Raw genomic sequence first — 20,809 nt, forward strand, 5'->3', positions numbered from 1 at the left:
AAAAGTGCCTCCTCAGAATGTCAAAACGCCTGAATGGGGTATAGCATGGCAGCCAATCTTGGCTTCTTGGCTTGGGATGCACACTGTGGTGTATAGTTTACAGCCTTATCTGATTGCAGGTGAGACTAAGTTTTCAGCGAGATTATATGATTCTCTATCCATCACTCTCAGTACTGATCTCAGTGTGGGAATCTCAAAGTAGCGAGCATGGGAGACGTGGATGGCAACTACATACAGATGGCGGTAGGGGGAATGTGGATCAGCTGAGAGACATGCAGAGGTAGTCCACGCAACTATAGTGAACACTATATCTGAATGGTACAGTGCTTAATACAACTGCCTAGTAAGTAGGAGACCCCAGGTTCAAATCCTGGTGCAGCACACATTTTTACCCATTGCTTCTGATTACATATAAAGTCTCAATCCATCTGACATCGATAGTTCCTTCCTTTTCCTTTCTTTTCTCTCCCCTCTACTTTCAATTTACATAATAGGTGAGATGTTTGACGGTTCTGCATACACCTTGGTGTGCAAAGCCATGTAAATTGTCAAACACCAGGTGTAACAGTGAGGGATCAGAAATCGTAGAAACGTCACAGAGAAGATAATTATCGGCGTAACGCCATTGTTAACTCGAGATATTAAGACTAGATGTTGGGTCTGAGCTGTGAGTTGGCAGTGAGTTAGGCCTGTGTCACTGTGGCCCAGCCAAGTTTGTTGACGATTGCTGACACTCTAGACAGATAGTCTGCAACAATGTTGTCAGCACCATTCATGTGGCAGACGTTGGTGAAATTAGAAACAAAGTGTAAATATCTGAACCTCTGCACTGAACAGCTGGAGGGCAGGTTGGCAATCATCTCACCAGTGGATGGAGGTCGATAAGTATAGTTGTCGTCCTTCTGTGTCTTCCTGGAAGCACTTGAGGCTCTTGTAGGACAACAGGAGTTATCAGTCTTACTCCGACCACTGTTTATGAGAATTCGAAGGTTTTTCCAGAGGAAACAGAGAGCGTAGAGATCTCAATCAATTTGTTGCTGGAGAACGGCTCTGATTGTGGTGTTGCTCGTGTCGGACGTAATAATAAGGTAGACCTGAGGATCTAGTGTAAGAGTTACACCTTGTTGGAAGCACTGTTTCCAGTCATCAAAAGCACGCAGCAAGTATGATGTCAATGGGACCTCCTCTTTCCCAGATTTGTCTTTGCAGACAAAGGCCTGAGTTAGCGGAAGCTGAATGTTAGCAACATGTGGAAGGTTTCTTTGATAAAAATTTACAATACCCAAGAATGTACTGAGTCCTTGGTACATTTGAGGGAGTAGCAGTGAACCCCTAAGAGCGGCTTAATCATCAGTTGGCACTGAGGAAGTGTCTAAGGAAAGTCACAGAAGGTTTGCCTAGTTGGCACTTCTCTTCATTAACAATTACTCCCGCAGAAAGCCTCGAAAACTCGTTTGAGGCGTGGTTTATGTTCGTCTAGGGAAGCCGAAAACGCTAGTAATTATTCCAAGTTCTAAATGCAGAAAAATTCATGTTAATACTGACACATAGGGAAAACAAACTCATAATGTTCGGGTACAGCATTAGTAGTGTCCTGCTTGACACAGTCACTTCGTTTAAATGAAGTGGAACCAGCATCTGAAGACTGTAGGAGGGACGGTGAATGGTCGACTTCGGTTTATTGGGAGAATTTTAGGGAAGTGTGGTTCATCTGTAAACGAGACCCCGTGTGGGACGCTGGTACTACCTATTCTTGAGTACTGCTCATGTGTTTCGGATCCTTTCCAGATTGGATTAAAGGGAGACATCAAATCAATTCAGAGGCAGGCTACTAGATTTGTTACATGTAGGTCTGAACTACACATAAGTGCTACAGAGATGGTTCAGGAACTCGAACTGGAATCCCTGGAGGAAGGGCGATGCTCTATTCGAGGGATACTATTGAGTAAATTTAGGGAACTGACATTTGAAGCGGACTGCTGAACGATTCTATACCACAAAGATAAGATACAAGAAACTGGGACTCACATGGAGGCATATAGACAGTCATTTTTCCCTTGCTGAATTTCGAATAGAACAGGAAACGAAACGACTGGCAGTTGTACAGGGTACCCTCCGCCACATGCTGTATAGTGGCTTGCGGAGCATTTTTGTGGATGTGGACGTGGACGTGGAAGTAAATGTAACATTGATAAATGTTGCGAAGTATGCCATTGATGAAACTCCATCAGGCCTTAGCAGTGTTTTTTAAATTGTATGGCATTCATAAAAACTCAAAGCGCCCAGAAGGTGTAATTATAGCAATCTTAATGATGTCCTCAAGATGCACTGGTATCTGTTGCCAAGCCATTTGGCAGTCTATTAAACTAAAGATGGTGACACCCACTAGGAGATGAACAAAGTCTCAGATATTTGAAATCAGATAAGGTGTCTGTAATTCCTCAACAGCTGGAAAGTGCTGCCTTTTTTAAGTAAGAGATGGATCGAAAGTAGTGGGCTAAAGAGAGTTCTATGCTATTTTTAATGGTGGACCCTGGCCCCTCCTCTCCCCCTCTGGTAAATCCCCAGTTCTCCCCCCCTTCAGCCTAGTACAGATGTGGGAACTTCCCCCACCTCCGTACCCTCTCTTTCCCCTGAAATTCTCTACCTCCCATTCCCTCCTCCAGGTCAGAAATTGGCGGGAAAAATAGCTGTCTGTCCTGAGATGTTGGTGTAGAAGGACACAGGCAGTTAATTTTCTTTATTTATGTTGTTATCCTGCTGGAAATAGGCAGGAAAAGCTCTCAGTGTCTTCAGCTGAAGAGATGTTGGTGTCGGTAAGAGTATTATCTGTAAGCATGCAGTTGAGGGCTAAGTCCATAGCGCCCTACATGGCTATTAGAAAGGAAAGATAATGAAGGAGTGTAAGAAGAATACTTTGCATATAGATAAGAAACGAAGGTTGAATTGCCTTCAGATACCTAGTTTTGGCTACTTTTCAAGGCTATTCAACTATCCACGTTCCATACACACAAATCATCGTTAAGTAGGAGGTTTTTTTAAATTTTTATTAGGTTAGTGAATAAGATGAGCAAATATCTTTGTACAAAAAACTTTATTGGTTCCTATATATACACTTACACACAGAATACAATATTTTTCTTATGTTTGTTTGTTGTAATTTTAGTAGCACTCAGTTTCATTTTCAACTTATAATTTAAATCTACGTTGAAACCTTCTAATTCTTTCTACAGCCAGTAATCTGATGGGTACAAGGAAGGTATGTTCTCGAATTCTAATACATATCTAAGTATTTTCCTGTAAACTATCTCTTAGGCTTTAACAGTTAGCTCTGTTCCTTCCAGCAGTTCTTCCAGACGAGAGCATTTGGTGTCTTTAATCTAGCCTCTTATTTCTTGCACAACACTATTGTTGTAACAGTCCACATCTTCCTGGGTGTGGGCTACTGGCTCTTGTAACGTAATTTCCTGTGGAATTTCCATACAGAGCTTCATGCTTACAACTTTTGCAAACATGTGGTCATTAAACGTTGATATGCCGTTGGTTTTAAGCTCTGCAAGTCGATTGTTCAGTTGCTAGTTGCACAACATCCAGTCAAGCACACTTAGATACAATGTAACCATCCTTTTTAAGCAGATCAAAGTACAATGGCGCTTTATAAACAGTTTTTTGGTGTCTTTTAATATACTAAATTGGCCCCAATTCGTCCTTTTCGGCCAGGACTCCAACATGTGACCACTTTCCAGTACTATTAACAATAAATGCAGAGATTTTGTATTCAAGATTGGTAGCCAAATTTCACCTTACACTGTGTTTAAAGCAACATGTAAGCCTTGACAGCAAATTTACAATAGCCTCTTCTTTTTCCATTTACAGTTCATTTTCTTCCTTTCCAGTTTTCGTTTTTTGGCTTCAGTCACGTCCATTTTCAGTTTTCTGTTCCATACAAAAAACACAGTAACTGTACTTAGGGGAGTAATTTTGTTTGGCACATTAGTTGTTGTCCATGTAGGAGAATAGTACAGTACTGTATTTGGACCTAATTCTGGTTGGGGTGGTACAGTGCAATATCTGGACTGAGCATTGTAGTGCTGTATGAGAGCATGATAACAATATTACGCGGCAAAGGATAGAAATGATACTCACAAGGTACAATCTTCCTTCCTTCCCCAGACATCTTGCACACAAAATAGTACAAATGGGCTAGGAGATTTCCATTGAATTGTAAGTACCACCAGATTTAGAACGTATGACTAGATGGTTACATGACTGGAAGTGTAGCCATCTTGGATTTTTAGAGTATAAAAGAAGGCTTGGGAGGCACAACTGATCAGTCTACCATGGTAGCTGAAAGTGTCTCGAAAGTGTTAAAAATCCCCCAGCTAGTAGAGATGAAGGCAAGACCAACTGACAAACGCTTTGATTTATGGTTATTAATGGAGAACCTGAATAATCTTGTTATTGACATTGGTATTACAGGTTACACCGAAAATGACATGCTTCTTAGCAAGAAGAATTTAAGTGTGCTTACACCTATTACAGAACCATTTTGCAATAACATTATGATTGTTAAAATCTGTGATCAAGTGAACAGTCAGGATCGATAAGTGAAGGGACGCACTATAATGTAAAAGAAGGATATGTGTGGCTCATTTAACTATTATCTATATAGTAAATTCTCCAAGTTCGTCACTGCAAGACATGGTGTCAAAGCGTAACTATCATTTCTCCTACAAAGTAGCGACATTGTCACAGAAAGATAAATATTGGATAAAACTCGTGAGGAAACAATGGAAACTATTTCGAAGAAATAAAATTCCTATGCCTATACCGTATCAAGTGGAATTATATGACGTTAAAATGGATGTTTTAATGGAAGAACTGCCTGGAATATTGCAGCAGCTACGTGTAGAGGACTTTACCTTTTGGATTTGGACATGAAGCAAGATTGCTCCAGGATTTTTAATAAAATGTAGATGTGCAACAACTTAATATCAAACCATGATTTTTGCATAGAAGGAGACTGCCAAGGAAACATCAGTGTGATTTAGGACAACGATAAGACAGTTGGAATAGACTGTTTAATGTGGATGACCTCCAATTGTAGAGTAAAGATATATAACAAATTTATATGTCATATCACAAGCCGAGGTGTGTACAGAGTTATTGGCAAGCACTTTGTAAATTTTATGAAGTGTCCTTATATGCAACTAAAAGAAACTTTTACGTCCTCCTCAGCTAAATGAGGAGGCTACACTATACAACAGAATGGATCTTGTGTTCGACCTAGTGCAGAACTGTTTAAGTGTTTTAAACTCTAACAAGCAGTGTTTACAATGTGCTCCACTGTACTCTGTGCCAACCACCTCCCTGTTATGTCAGTTAACTAATAACTTACAGAACAGCTGACAATGTTATGGTGTTTGTCTACTGGAGTAATAAGAATACTCGAAAATTGCCTGGTATGCAAATAAGTATGCCACAGTCTCAAGACTGAAAGAAGGTTGTAAGTTATGCCCTGTCTACATACAGTTTTACTTATCTACCTGTAAACTACGTGGAGACTTAATAGTGACTCCAATAAAGGAAATATGAGAATTACACAGGACTGCTATATTAAAGCAGGAGAAACATATTTCTGCAGAAACACAATTACAACTTCAGGCTGCTAGGATCGGTATTGTACAGCATTTATTGTGGAGACTCGTGTCAGCAAACTACATTGTCATCATCAGATGTGTAAAACTTATATCAATATCTGCAAGCACACTGGGATCAGATATTAAGTAGTGTAATATAGTTTAACATAAACATGGACTACATCATGGAATATAACATACCTTCTGCAGCACATTTCACTGAATCTTGACTAAATGTGTCTTATATCATATCTTATCATAGAATGATATTTCATGAACATGAGAACCATAGTATATCAGCAAATCAAATATAAAATAAATATTACATAAAAATGTACTTACTGCACTGGTTACACAAGCTCATGTTAATACATTAACCAAATGAAGACTGAGATTCTCAAGTAAACATCATAGGTGTTACAACCAGCCACCAGGTGGCACTGTACTGGTAGTTACAAACAAAAATATGTGGTGTCATATAATGCATAAAGACAAACCAATGATCCAAGAATGTTACACTGCAGATGCACAATAAATAAATAATGCAAATCACAGTATAATACACTTACTTTTCTACAAGAATTATAAATTAATATTAAATAAAATCTGAAACCACCTTAACAAACAGAAAGCTCTGTACCTTCAATACATCATTTAATACACAAATAGTGAAGCAAATCATATGGCATGTTCGTATTGTAGAAACAAATTTAATAAAAATATACATGTCATAGAATATAGGCAGTATAATGCCTTGACAAATATACCTCAGTATAGTTAAGCAAACATGAAGGACCTACAAAGAGGGCATCTAGTGTTCTACTCATAAATACTACAAATACATCATTACATGTACAGAAACGATACAATGAAATCATATAGCTGGTTTTATACTGTCACAATATATACACTGTCAGCATGTAGTTCGTTGTTTAGATGGTCAAGGTCTTGATGTGAAAGACACAGATGACAAGACCATAGGAATAAATAGTGTAAACCTGCAACTTCCTATGTAATATAATAAAAATAAACTTAATATACAATACAGTCATAACAGCTACACAAATAGGGCCACCTAGCTTGCTATACACAGTTTACCCTATCTAAAGCTGCCAACTTGTATCTCAAGATTTAGGTACTAGCATAGTGCTCGAGGTGTAAGAGTGAAATAGGAACTGACAGGGACAAATGGAAAAAAAATTAAAACCACACAGTAAGTTGCAAAATTACGCTACTTATTCCTGTGGTCTTGTCACCTGTGTCTTTCACACCAAGATCTCAAACCGCATGTTACCACCTAAAAGTTGAGCTACATGTTGAGAGTGTAAATATTGTGATTGTATAAAGCCAGCTAGCTGATTTCACTGTATGTTTCCTGTACTTGTAATGATGTGTATATGGTAGTTATGTGTGGAACACTAGATGTTCCCTTTGTAGTTTCATCATGTGATTTTAACTACACAGAGGTGCCAAACAACAGTGTATGTTTGTCAAGGCTTTATGGTGACTGCATTTTATTATACATACATACAAACACACACACACACACACACACACACACACACATATATATATATATATATATATATATAAAGCTTTTTGTGTTAACAAATTTGCTTGTCTTATCGCTAAACTGATAAAAATCCAAAAAAAACCTCCTACTTATGACGATCTGCATTTATGAGACGTCGGTAGTTCGATGATCTTGAAAAGTAGCCAAAACGAGGTATCAGAAACCAGGTAGCCGAAGACAAGACAAACTCTCATTTCTTCCCTATATGAGTGATCCCTACCTTTATGTTTCACTAAGCACTCACAATTTCCATTATAAGTTTGAGGTCAATGTCAGCTGCTATCCTAAAATTAACACGCGAGGACACGTTTATGGTTAAATGTTAAGTAATACTGAACAGTTATGTCCCCCAACAGCTCGACACTATAGAGTCGCTGTCTACCAATCTACATTTACATTTACATCTACATTTATACTCCACAAGCCACCCAACGGTGTGCGGCGGAGAGCACTTTACACACCATTGTCATGACCTCCCTTCTTGTTCCAGTCGTGTATGGTTCGCGGGAAGAGCGACTGCTGGAAAACTTCCGTGCGCGCTCGAATCTCTCTAATTTTATATTCGTGATCTCCTCGGGATGTATAGGTAGGGAGAAGCAATATATTCGATACCTCATCCAGAAACGCACCCTCTCGATACCTGGACAGCAAGCTACACCACGATGCAGAGCGCCTCTCTTGCAGAGTCTGCCACTTGAGTTTGCTAAACATCTCAGTAACACTATCACGCTTACCAAACAACCCTGTGACGAAATGCACCGCTCTTCTTTGGATCTTCTCTGTCTCCTCTGTCAACCCAACCTGGTATGGACCCCACACTGATGAGCAATACTCAAGCATAGGTCGAATGAGTGTTTTGTAAGCCACCCCCATTGTTGATGGACTACATTTTCTAAGGATTCTCCCAATGAATCTCAACCTGGCACCCACCTTATCAACAATTAATTTTATATGATCATTCCTCTTCAAATCGTTCTGTACGCATACTCACAGATATTTTACAGAAGTAACTGCTACCAGTGTTTGTTCTGCTATCATATAATCATACAATAAAGGATCCTTCTTTCTATGTATTCTCAATACATTACATTTGTCTATGTTAAGGGTCAGTTGCCACTCCCTGCACCAAGTACCTATCCGCTGCAGATCTTCCTGCATTTCACTGCAATTTTCTAATGTTGCAACTTCTCTGTATACTACAGCATCATCCGCAAAAAGCCGCATGGAACTTCCGACACTATCTACTAGGTCATTTATATATATTGTGAAAAGTAATGTTCCCATAACACTCTCCTGTGGCACGCCAGAGGTTACTTTAATGTCTGTAGACGTCTCTCCATTGAGAACAACGTGCTGTGTTCTGTTTGCTGTTGTGTTTCGTGACTGACCTGCAAAGCAAAAGCACCATGTAGCTGCTGTTAGAATCGTACAGTTTGGCATCCTGCTTTCGAATATATGACACACAAAAAAACTCTGGGAAAGACGATATATTTCTCCTGGATACATAGGGGTGGTTTGGGGTATGTGTGGAAGTGTTACCAGGCGCAAATTGTTTTGCATAGATTTTTAAGGGAGTGTAATCCACCCGCTAAGAAGTGATCGTGCAGGAGGCGACTGGTCGCAATTTCTGTCATGTCATCTTGAGACTATGGCACTACAATCCCGATCGAGGTGTAAGAGGCACTAAGATGTCACCTGTTGCTGGAGGAAACATCGACATTGATTTGTCTGGCTTGTACTTGTTGGTTAGTTGGCTTTCAGTGTGTGATAGTCGGATGAACCTGCAGGTACTGAGTTTGCTTCTAAATAAATAACTATGAGCTGTGCACAGCTTTCGTTTATCCCATTTATTGTTTGTCATCTTCTATTATGGTACTGCCACCTCGTTTCTTGTTCCATTTACTTGTGTCACTAACTTCCTGCCTTACTTGCCTGTGAGCAGCAGCAGCAAAGCGTATCGATAAGTGTACTCTGGAGCGACCGATAGTATTTCCGGATCTTCGTGAGTCTGGCAGTGAGTTGGAACTCGCCAACAGCGCAGTTCGGACTGGGCAATGAAACCATTTCGGGACAGACCAGCAATACAGTCGGGACACAGCAGCAGTGAATTCGGGGACGGAGCGCCGGTGAGGCGCTAACAGCCAGTGCTCGCTGACCGCTGGTGACATATATGAACTGTCCGACGGAGGGAGATTGGAGCGGAGGAGGATCGTTGGTTGATCGATCGGTTGGTCGTCTCATTGGCCGACATATATTTGGTCCTTTCACCGTTTCCGGGCCTGGGCAGTCGGTCGGTTGGCATGGACCAGCGAGGAATTTTCCGCAGGACGTAGTTTGGCCAGAGCTTTCTGGTGGTCTCTACGCAGTGTTGGAGTGTGTGGCGCTTTTCCCATTGCTACGAGGTATTTGGCTCACCGACCCTGGACACGAAAGTTGAGTTTTTATTTAACCTACCAGCAAGTCAAGACTGTTCACATTGCGTCGTTTGGGGTTCGTTGTCGGCTGTTGGGATATTTCCTTGAGCAACAACATGGTTTTCAAGTTGGAAAATTCTAGCCACCCTTCGGTAGTGTTTCACTGTATTTGGTTATTTGAACTGAAGTGTACCAGCGGAATCTTCTGCTTTGTGGCCATTAACGTTCCAGTTAGCTTCACTGGCCGTTGACGTAAATTTCAGGCAGTGTAGTTTCCTCATTTTGTGTTTGGTGTCCAGTACGGTGTGTAGTTTGACAGCTCCATGTATGATTGGTTGTGGGCCCCAATATATTCTACGTTGTTTCGTTGAACTCCCTGCTGTTCCCTGGTCTGGTGAAGTGGACGTTATCTTGTCGGTGGGTCCATTGACTGTCAGTTGTTTGGTTTGTCATCGGATAGTGAATGGTTGGCCCGACTGTCTGTCTCACCTAAGAGAGTATTAGTTTTTGAATTACAGGCTAACCCTCGAACATCTGGGACCCTTGGGTGTACTGCCCTATTTTTTAAAATTTGTTCTTGTTGTTTGTACTTGTATGGCTTCTAGCCGATTTTTGTTTTAAATTATAGTTGTTTTGCTCTTAAGTCCCTCAGTCTAGTTCAAAGAACTGTGTCACGTAAGGCCTTTGGTGTTTTACAAATTTTAATGTTGTTGAATTTTAAGTCTTGGGCCTTCAGCCGATTTTGAGTTTGAGTTGTTTGCTCTTAAGGCCTTCAGCCTAAATTAAAGAACTGAGGCCTTTGGTATTTAAAAAAAATTAATGTTATGGAGTTTTAAGTGTTAGGCCTTCAGCCGATTTGAATTTAACTTGTTTGCTTCAGCCGAACTAAAGAACTGTTTTAAGATAAGGCTTGCCTTTTAAATTTATGATTATGCTTGCATTTTGAGTTATTGGCCTTCAGCCGTTTTTAAATTAAAGTGGCTCTCAGCTGGTAAGTCCCAAATATTAAAGCAGTGTGTCTAAAAAAAAATTTTTTGGGCTCTTGTAATGTTCGATCAAATAATAAAGTTGTTTGATTGAGTGTAACTGACAGCCCCTTATTTTGGCCCCTTTCCACAATTTATACTATCTGTCCTGTCCTGCAGGATAGTGGGGCATCTCAAACTGCACTACACTTATGCGTGTTACCATGTGGATGTACTCTGTTCTAGACGGAATGCGGTGTCATGGGCGGTCCACATCTGAAGAGAACTTGGGAAAAGAATGGACAATGCTATGATTAAACCTCGAATCTTTCTCTAGTCTTGCAGTAGCTCTGAATAGCGTGTAGAGGTGCGAGGCTGTTGCACAAATGTAAATGCTTCAGGGGATAGTGTGTGTGTTGGAATCTCTGTGATACTGTTAGTATTGTATTATGGAGATACACTGAAGCGCAGAAGAAACTGGTGTAGGCATGCATATTCAAATAAATTTATTTGTAAACAGGCAGAATACGGTGGTGCAGTTGGCAACACCTATATAACACAATTGTGTGGCGCAGTTGTTAGATCGGTTACTGTTGCTACAATGGCAGGTTATCAAGATTTTAAGTGAGTTTGAATGTGGTGTCAAAGTTGGCGCATGAGCGATGGGACACAGCATCAAATGGTTCAAATGGCTCTGAGCACTATGGGACTTAACATCTGTGGTCATCAGTCCCCTAGAACTTACAACTACTTAAACCTAACTAACCTAAGGACATCACACACATCCATGCCCGAGGCAGGATTCGAACCTGCGACCGTAGCGGTTACGCGGTTCCAGACTGAAGCGCCTAGAACCGCACGGCCACACCGGCCGGCGACACAGCATCCTTGAGGTAGCAATGAAGTGGGGCTTTTCCCGTACCTCCATTTCACGAGTGCACCGCGAATATCATGAATCCGGTAAAACATCAAATCTCCAACATCGCTGCAGCGGGAGAAAGATCCTGCAAGAAGGGGACCAAAGACAACTGAAGAGAATCGTCCAGTGTGACAAAAGTGCAAACCTTCCGTAAATTGTTGCAGGTTTTAACGCTAGGTCATCAACAAGTGTCAGCGTGCAAACCATTCAACGGAACATAATCCATTTGGGCTTTCGAAGCCGTAGGCACACTCCTGTACCCTTGATAACTGCATAACGCAAAGCTTTATGCCTCGTCTGGGCCCGTCAACACTGACACTGGACTCTAGATGACTGGAAACATGTTGCCTGGTCGGAGGTGTGTCGTTTCAAATTATGTCGAGCGGATGGACATGTACGGGTATGGAGACAGCCTCATGAATCCATGGACCCTGCTTGTCAGCAGGGGACTCTTCAAGCTCTGTAAGGCTGTGGAACATGTGCGGTTAGAGTGATATCGGTGCGGATAATGAGTGTATGGAATTGTTGGCCACGAGACCCCTCGCGGGGCAGTTCAGCCGCCGCTCCACAAGTTCTTTGTTAACCACTACGGCGACTTGCGAGTGAATGAGGATGAAATGATGATGAAAGACACTGAACACCCAGTCATCTCGAGGCAGAGAAAATGCCCGACCCCGCTGGGAATCGAACCCTGGACCCCGTGCGCGGGAAGCGAGAACGCCACCGCCAGACCACATGCTGTGGACATCGTACACCTGATATGTCTACATACTTTGACATCTGATATGTCAGATTTTTTAGATCAAAACTGTAGTCAGGGGGCCATTTTGAAATGTCTAGCATTTTATCTATCTGGCGTCAGTACGAAAGGTAGGTTGAAAGTTTTTAACTACTAACTCCCTTATTTATTAATCAATTTTATTCAATTTGGTTTCATTAGAAAGATAAGAGGACCAACTATATCACTAAACTATAAAAATGCTGTAACTGTGCATATAAATATGTGAAAATCTGTAATTAAAATCTTTTTTAAAATTCTTTTTTACAGACTTCATGAATTTTTTTCGTCGAAATCACAAGTTTCACCATTTTAAATTTTGTCTCAAAGAATTGCTATTGTCATAAATTTCAAAATAAAAAAATCAGAAAGTTGTTTGTTCCATTTAATCATTTAAGACAGAAAGAACATAAATAACAATATACACGTTTCATTTTGTGACCCTTACCTAGTGGTCACAAATGATGATCAGCTTTCATAAAACACATTCATAAAATTCTAAAAAGCATTCTTTCTTTCAAACAAGTTTTCAATTGACTATATTGTGTCTGATTCAAAAGTATATAAACAACCAGTAATTGTGCTTGCACTAGGAGCAGGCAAAGTCATTAAAATGTTTTCATAAGGTATCCAGGAAACATCGATGTGAAGTAGCCATGAATAACTTGAGGAAGGGCCGCTTGGACTCAAGAACTTGACTTTTGCATCTCTGTGTTCTTCACTTATCTCTAGAAGGACTCCAGCTCCACTAAAAAATTGCGCATTTCATATTCGTGAGGACACCAAGAACAGCGATGCAGCATGCACTCCCCGTTTTCCAGATTCCACACAATTTTTCTGCAGAAGTTCAGTGCACAGTTCTTTCACATGTGCAGCATGCGTTAACAGTCTTATGTTTTATTGATACGTGCATACACATTCGTTATGCATTCCACGACTTTTTACAGTAACACATTCTTTTGGCCTAAGTTTACAAAATTTAGTAAAACCGATTTTATCTTCAGGGTATTTTTCTCTGAAAGCTAAGTATACATCTTTCAGATTATGTAAAATTAGGCTTTTTGTCTTATACACTATTTTGCCATTTTTTGAAGGGACAGACAGACAGACAGTCTTTTTTTATTAGCAGAAATGCGACTTGTATCATCTTCACAGTAAAAATTCTGGACATGTTTTTCCACATCCTTACCTATTCTGTCTCCCACTTTATAACTCCCTTTTGACAAAATACTATCTTCTTTTAGCAATACCCTCGATTTCTTTGCCATGTATTCGGTAGTGTTAAAAACATTTGGATTTTTTCTTTACTCCATGAAGCTGGTGCTAAGGTAAGTATTTGTAGTTTTTCTGTAAGAGAACTTCTGCTAAATTTCTCTTTAAGTTTTTGCATTAAAATATTACAGTCTGTACATTCAGAACTGCTAGTTTCTTCAGACACATTTTTCACTGGAACATGTAGCACTTCTGATGCTGTTTGCTGAAATTTTAGAACTAAGCGACGAGACTTGGATCGAATGTATTCTGGATAGCTGTCTTGTGCTCTCTTGGTAACCTTAAATTGTGAAATTTCAAGTAATTCACAACTTTCATTGAGTTGCTGAAGAGCTGTAGATGGATCAGGTGTATATTGTTGATCTTCAACTTCACATTCATCCATCCCTGGAAGGTTATCCCCCATACGAGGTAAAATGTCCTTACAGCATGTTATGCACAGCTTGGAACCTGGGATAAGTCCAAGGGTTTTATATTTCCTTGCCATGATTCGAGAAATAGGTTTCAAAAGCTTTCTTAGCAGCCTTTGCACCATGCTTCTTAAAAGGGTCACAGCAAATTCTTTGTCTGTCTTCAAATGTTCCCAAATAGAGCCTTTTATGAAAAGAAAAAACACACTCAATATTTTCACCGGTGCTTCTTAACTTCAATAATTCAGTATCAGCTTGATTCAGGCTTGACATATCTATTAAATCAAGCTACTACTTTTCTTCTGAGACACAACTGCTGACATAAAACCTAAAGAACATTTGTTTTCCATTGGTTTGAAACTTTTTATTGTTCTCTAACTACCACACAAATGGCTGCTTATGTAAGAAGCACAAAATCAAGACAAAAAGTTCCTTCAGATATATAAAGTGCACAGACACACAAAAACCTGTGTTGCATGTGAGTGTTGCTGCTAGACTGAATTTTTCATTGTTGTTTCATGTATTTTTGATTAGATATTAGTGGTAATTAATTATTACAGCATTATTGAAAAAGTATAGGATCTAACAATAGAAGACAAACACCCTTCTGATTTTTTATGTCGAATAGTATGGCAGTAGGAATTATTTGAAACAAAAATTCAGATGGTGAAACTTGTGATTCTGCTGAAAAAAAGATCCTGAAATTTGCAAAAAGAAAAAAAAGAAAAAAATTGGTGAGAAATTACATTAATTACAAATTTTCAAACATTTGTTGCTTAGACACAGCACTTTAATAATTTTTATATTATAGCTCTATTCTTTTACTTTTGAGTGAACCAAATTGAATAAAAATGATTCATAAATAAAAAAGTTATGGTGGTTACAAACCTAGGCACTTCGTTTCTCAACGCCATTTGGTAGAAGGAGCCCACATTTCAAAATGATCTCCTAATTACAATTTTGGTCAAAAATTCCAGAAAAAATATTTTAACCCTAACTCATTATGTACACTCTTACACCAAATTTTCAGGAAAATCTGTCACATAAGGGCATCGGCCATTGGGTGATTTCACATGAAATTACCCGTAAGCGATACTCTGACAGAAGGGAGGCTACAAGGTGACTTCTTTACCGCTTCTTCTAATCGTTGTTAGTAACCCCCTCCCACATATATCTCGTGAAGTGACTGTAACGATAAAATTATCGCCAATACCTCAATTGATCGTCGAAGTGACCAAGGAAGCATAAAAATGTTATCAGAAACATGCTAATAAGGCTATATAAATACCTGAGGAAAGAGATAAATAGAAAGAACACTGCAGCCACGGACATATAGCTGAAAGAAAAAAGACATTTGATGTGCTATTTTTCTCGTTGTGATAGCTCTTTACCTAGCCAGTGTCAGGTGGAGGACTAGATAGCCTAACTAACGGAACAGTGTTGTAGGAACGTGATGGGATTTCGATACAATTACTAGGAATCTGTCACTTGGTGGGGGACATCTCTTACGCGTCAAAATCAGGTGAATTCAAATGCTGTATATCAAACACTGAAAACACCGTGAGAATACGACACGTAAGCGATACTGTGACGAAAGGGGAGTTGAGAGGTGAGCTCTGTAGCAAAAAATGGTTCAAATGGCTCTGAGCACTATGGGACTTAACTTCTGAGGTCATCAGTCCCCTAGAACTTAGAACTACTTAAACCTAACTAACCTAAGGACATCACACACATCCATGCCCGAGGTAGGAGTCGAACCTGCGACCGTAGCGGTCGAGAGGTTCCAGACTGTAGCGCCTAGAACCGCTCGGCCAGCTCTGTAGCACTTCTTCTTAGAGTTGTGGGCGAACGTATTACAACTTCTCACATATTTCTCCCGAAGTGACTGCAATGAGAAAATTCGGTGCTAATACGAAGATTTTCACCGAGAGACAATCAGCAGCAGAACTTCTGTCTTTTGTTTTCTCGACAAATAAGAAACAACATTTTTCTGTGAGTTTCTTGTGCCTATAAATGGATGGACTGACATCTTAACAGTTAGATTAAATTTTCATCTACATCAATGTGCATATTTCACAGGCCGTCGTACCGTGCGTGTCGGAGGGTACCTTTTACCATTACTAATCATTTTATTTCGTATCCCATTCCCAAATGGAGCGAGTGAAAAAAAGGTTATCTGTATGTCTCGATAAGAGCGCTAATTTCTTGTGTCTTCATGGTACTTACGCAAAGTGTATGTTGGCAGTAGTAGAATCCTTCTGCAGTCAGCTTCAAATGTTGGTTCTCTAAATTTTCTCAATAGTGTTTCTCGAAAAGAACGTCTTCCCTCCAGGGATTCCCATTTGAGTTACGTCACATCACGGAAACTTAGAAGTCTGGAAACAGTTCTACATGTTAACATGACTTCCAGTCTATCGTATGGGGCTCTTCAAGAGGGAACTGACATGTGCACAGAGTTGATTTCTGTTGTTGCTCAGTTTTTTCCCCTTAAGTATACACTCTTATTTCTTACCAGATGTGCTTCGTTATTTCTGTTTATGCCTTACAACTCTGATATGTACCTACCACTTTGTCAGGGCATCTATAGACTATAGCTTTCAGGTATTTATTTTTATTACCCCAATAATAAATTATTCGTTAGTCGACTGCAGGTAACATCTTGGACCATAAGAGTTTCCATTCTCTACCGACAGAGTGCGTCTTAACAGTGGCATCATTTATAGACGACAAGTTAGCAAGTTAAGCGTCCAAGGCGCAACCATCCGCCTCTGACAGCTCTACACACATACATTCAGGAAGAAAAAAGTTACCATGCAAAGGTCTCTCACGATCAATTTAATTAATTAGTCGATCAGTTTGATATGATCGATGTGCCGCCTGGCGGATCGAAGCACGAGTGAGAGTGTTTCGCTAGCTGGAGTGATATACGGTTTTCCGTGGCAGCGGGATCTTTTAACGAATTTTAAGTCTCCCACCTACACAGGGAGAAATGACCATCGTAATAAAATCAGCTACATTACCGAATTCGTAAAGTGATACGTAGTATTGAGCTGATCTTTACAACTCCTCTCTGTTGCTTTTCGGCTACTTTAAGGGACTACGTAGGTGTTGAGGCATTTCACTATACTACGATAGTTCAAAAGTGAGAAGGTATCCTGTGACAGAGGAAGAGCATGCTCTTAGCACACCGTCATAAGCCTAAAATGAGTTTAATATTCTAGTCCTGTTATGCAGCACGTAACAGATTTTAAGCTGATTAGAACTGATTTTTTTACCGGATTAGAGAATACTTGGAGAAAATATAGCCTATGCCATTGTTATACAGGATTTTTACGCTAATAATCAACAAATAACGATACTTTAGCGATGTGAAAACGCGTGTATGCACCAATTTCTTCTCTCTTCGAAAATAACATGCGGAAATGGAGTAATATGAGTTTAGTGTGAGAAATTTGAGGTGTATGGACAACATTTTTTTTTAAAAAAAAAGATGGATACATTAATGTTATAAAGACAATGTACAGAGGACACAATTGTGGAATTAGAACACCATTGGGGAACTCTGAATACTTCGAAATAACACAAGGACTTAAGCAAGGAAGTATTCTATCTCCTGCACTTTTTAATGTTGTGATGGAGAGAATGAATAGGGCTGTTGAAGATATAGTAAAAGAAAAAGACAAAAAGATGATTTTTGCAGATGATATGGTAATATGGGGAGATAAAGAGGTAGATGTACAGTTACAGCTTGATGCGTGGAAGGAAATAATGAAAAGGTATGGATTAAAAATAAATAAAGATAAGAGTGAAGTAATGGTATTTGGAAGAGACAAAGGAATCAACGGAAATATTACCTTGAATGGAGAACCCCTCAAAGTGGTAGAAACTTTTACTTATTTAGGGAGTGAAATATCTAGGGATGGAAGAATAACGAACGAAATTAATAGGAGGTTACAGAAGGGAGGCAATTTCTACCAAACAATAAAACACCTGATTTGGAATAATGAAGTTTCAGAAAGAGCAAAACTCCTTATGTATAAGAATTATTACATTCCTATTGTCACTATGGTGGAGAAACATGGACAATGACAGAAAGGGACTGGAGCAGACTGCAAGCAGGGGAAATGAAATTTCTCAGAGCAGTTAATTGAAAAACAAGAATGGACAGAGTAAGAAATGTAGAGATTAGAAAGGACCTCAAACAAGAAAGTATGAGAGAAGAAATTGAAAGAAAGAGATTAAGATGGTATGGGCATGTTAAGAGGATGCATGGGCAGAGACTCCCCAAAATTATGGAAGAACTAAAGATAGATGGGAAAAGACCTAGAGGGTGCCCAAGAACGCGGTGGAAAATGGGAGTGAGAATATCTGTAGAAAGGAGAGGTGTGACCTGGCAGCAAGTGGAGGAAGAAAAGTGGTGGGAGGACCGAGCCAAATGGAGAGGACTCATCAGCACCCAGACCCGGCAGTAGCTGGAGCGGGATTCGGATATAGATGGACAACATCCCACCTCTAATTCGGTAAGGATTTTTTAAACGGAGGAGTCGATGTTTGTAGTGGAATTGGAGTTAGAACTCGACGTTCAAGCCACGCCTGCTTGTCTCACATTATGCTAGGCCCTAGAGACACTCGTCCGCGCCCATCAGCTGGCTTGTTCTCGAGGGCTCGGTCGACTGGAAGCTGCGGCTTAGCCTCCCACGACAGGCAGGCACAGGAAAGGCACCGGCCTATCAGCTTTTCATACAGCTAAGAAACGACGGTTGACTAGCCTTCGGCTACCTAGTTTCTGCTACCTTTTATCATCCAATTACCCACATCCCATACAAGCAGATCTAACTAGAAGTTTTTTTATTACGTATTTTTATTAGCTTAGCGAATAATCCAGGAACTGTATTAATTTCTGAATACGCTTGTACACAGAATATAATCCTTTTTTATGTTTATTTGGTGTAGTTTCAATAACATCCAGCTTCATTTTTAACTTATACTTTAATTTACATTTGAACCTTCTAATTGTTTCTCCAGCCTGTAATTTGATAGGTGCAAAGAAGGTATGTTCTTGAATTGCAATGCATATCTAAGATTTCCTGTAAACTATCTCTTTTATGGCTTTAAAAATTAGCTCTGTTCCTTCCAGCAGTCCTTCTAGCCAAGAGCATTTGGTGACTTTAATCTTGTGTCTCATTTCTTGCATAACACTATTGTTGTAAACTTGTACTGGTATCTGTAAGTAAGCCATCTGACAGTCTATTATACAAAAGATTGTGACATCTATCAGGATATGAGTGAAGTCTTGAATGTTTGAAAGAGTGTAAGATGCCTATAATCCCTGCACAGCTGGAAAGTACCATCCTTTTTAGATATAAGACAGATAGGAGCAGCCCAGAGGCTGTCAAAAGGGCTGGCTATCTGAGCAACTAACAATTCGTCCAGCATCATTTTGGTGGCCCTAAGGCGATCAGGGTCCAAGTGGTGAGCATTGTACCATGCAGGGGGTGCAGGAGTGGTTATGATGTAGTGGAGTGTACTGTTATTAATAACAAAGTGGCACAGGTTTGAAGTAGGTGGAATGCCACACACAAACAGTGCAGGGGCACTCACTTTGCTGAACAATGTGCTAACCTCTGTGTTCGTGAGTGCAGATGTGGCTGTAGCAGAGTGTGTGGAGTAATAGTTTGCAATGACGTCATGTTCAGTGGCGAACAAGGTATGATTACACACTGGAGACGAATGGTATCAGCCAGGATGTCCGTATGTAATAGTCTCAAGTGTCGCAATTGGAGTAACAGGTCCACAGATTCCACCAGTGTTCTTAGACATGAAGAAATTGATTCCACTGCAAGATCTGTAGGTGGTGAAATAGTTGATGGTGTGTCAGTACCTTTAGGAGGCGGATATTCCTGGACATAATAAATCTGGTAGGGACATGCATGACCATGCATTGGGCGAGGTCAGGAACCAGTTCATATTGATCGATGAAGTCAATCTCAACGACCGCTTCAGCTTCTGTGACCCACAGAACGTTGCAATACGGTTGTAGATTGGGTACCAAGACGATAGTGGCAATAGTAGATCCGTGAACCTCGATCATGGAATTATTAGTTTCTTCTAAGGCAGTCATCAGTGTGCTGGAAGACGGAGAAGCTAGTGTATGAGGGAGTATATTCACATCAGAACCCGTGTCCACAAGATAAAGTCTTCCTGTTGTGCAATCCACAAGGTATAACGTGCGTGAGGCAGGCGGGCATGTCATGTTCCAGGCAGTGTCGCGCGCTGTGGATATTTGGCTGCCTGATACATGGCAACAGCCTGGTGCTCCCTTGTCAGGCTGGTATTTCAGCACAGGTAATGACATGGTGGCTTGTAGTTCCGAGCTTGTACGCCAAAAAGTGTGTGAAACCAGCAGTGGCTCACAGGTTTTGGGGTACTTGTTGCATTGTCAGTTAGCTAGCTTTGAGCATCACTGCTGAACATAGTAGCCTGCTGGTTGGACGCCGACTGAGTGAGTACCGGAGGTAGTCGGGTGTGGTCAGCTGCAGTTGACGAAGGTGCTGGTAAGAGTAGCCAATTGTGTGCAGCGCTGCGCCGCGCGTGCGTTGGGCGTGCAGCACAGCGTTTTTGAAGAATGACGGCTTGTTTGTGCTGTTGTTGTGTGTCCCGATTCTCTAAAGTTTGTCAGCGAGGGCGATGCGTTCAGTCATGGGTCGATCATCAAAGACCTGGAGTGATGACTAGATTTGCGGTGGAAGCTGAGGTAGCCAGAGAGACGACAAAGTAGCGACAGACAGCACAGTATGGTTCACGATTGCGCGGAACCTGCACCACTATTGTGAGGATGT

The 20,809-nt window shown here is 40.5% G+C and overlaps 1 pseudogene; it reads right to left on the bottom strand.

Moving 5' to 3' along the window:
* Positions 1-17,091: 17,091 nt before the first annotated feature.
* On the bottom strand, positions 17,092-17,273 carry LOC126163312 (U2 spliceosomal RNA; annotated as a pseudogene).
* Positions 17,274-20,809: the final 3,536 nt, after the last annotated feature.

The sequence above is a fragment of the Schistocerca cancellata genome, chromosome 2 (genome assembly GCF_023864275.1).
Source record: "Schistocerca cancellata isolate TAMUIC-IGC-003103 chromosome 2, iqSchCanc2.1, whole genome shotgun sequence".
Classification (NCBI taxonomy): domain Eukaryota; kingdom Metazoa; phylum Arthropoda; class Insecta; order Orthoptera; family Acrididae; genus Schistocerca; species Schistocerca cancellata.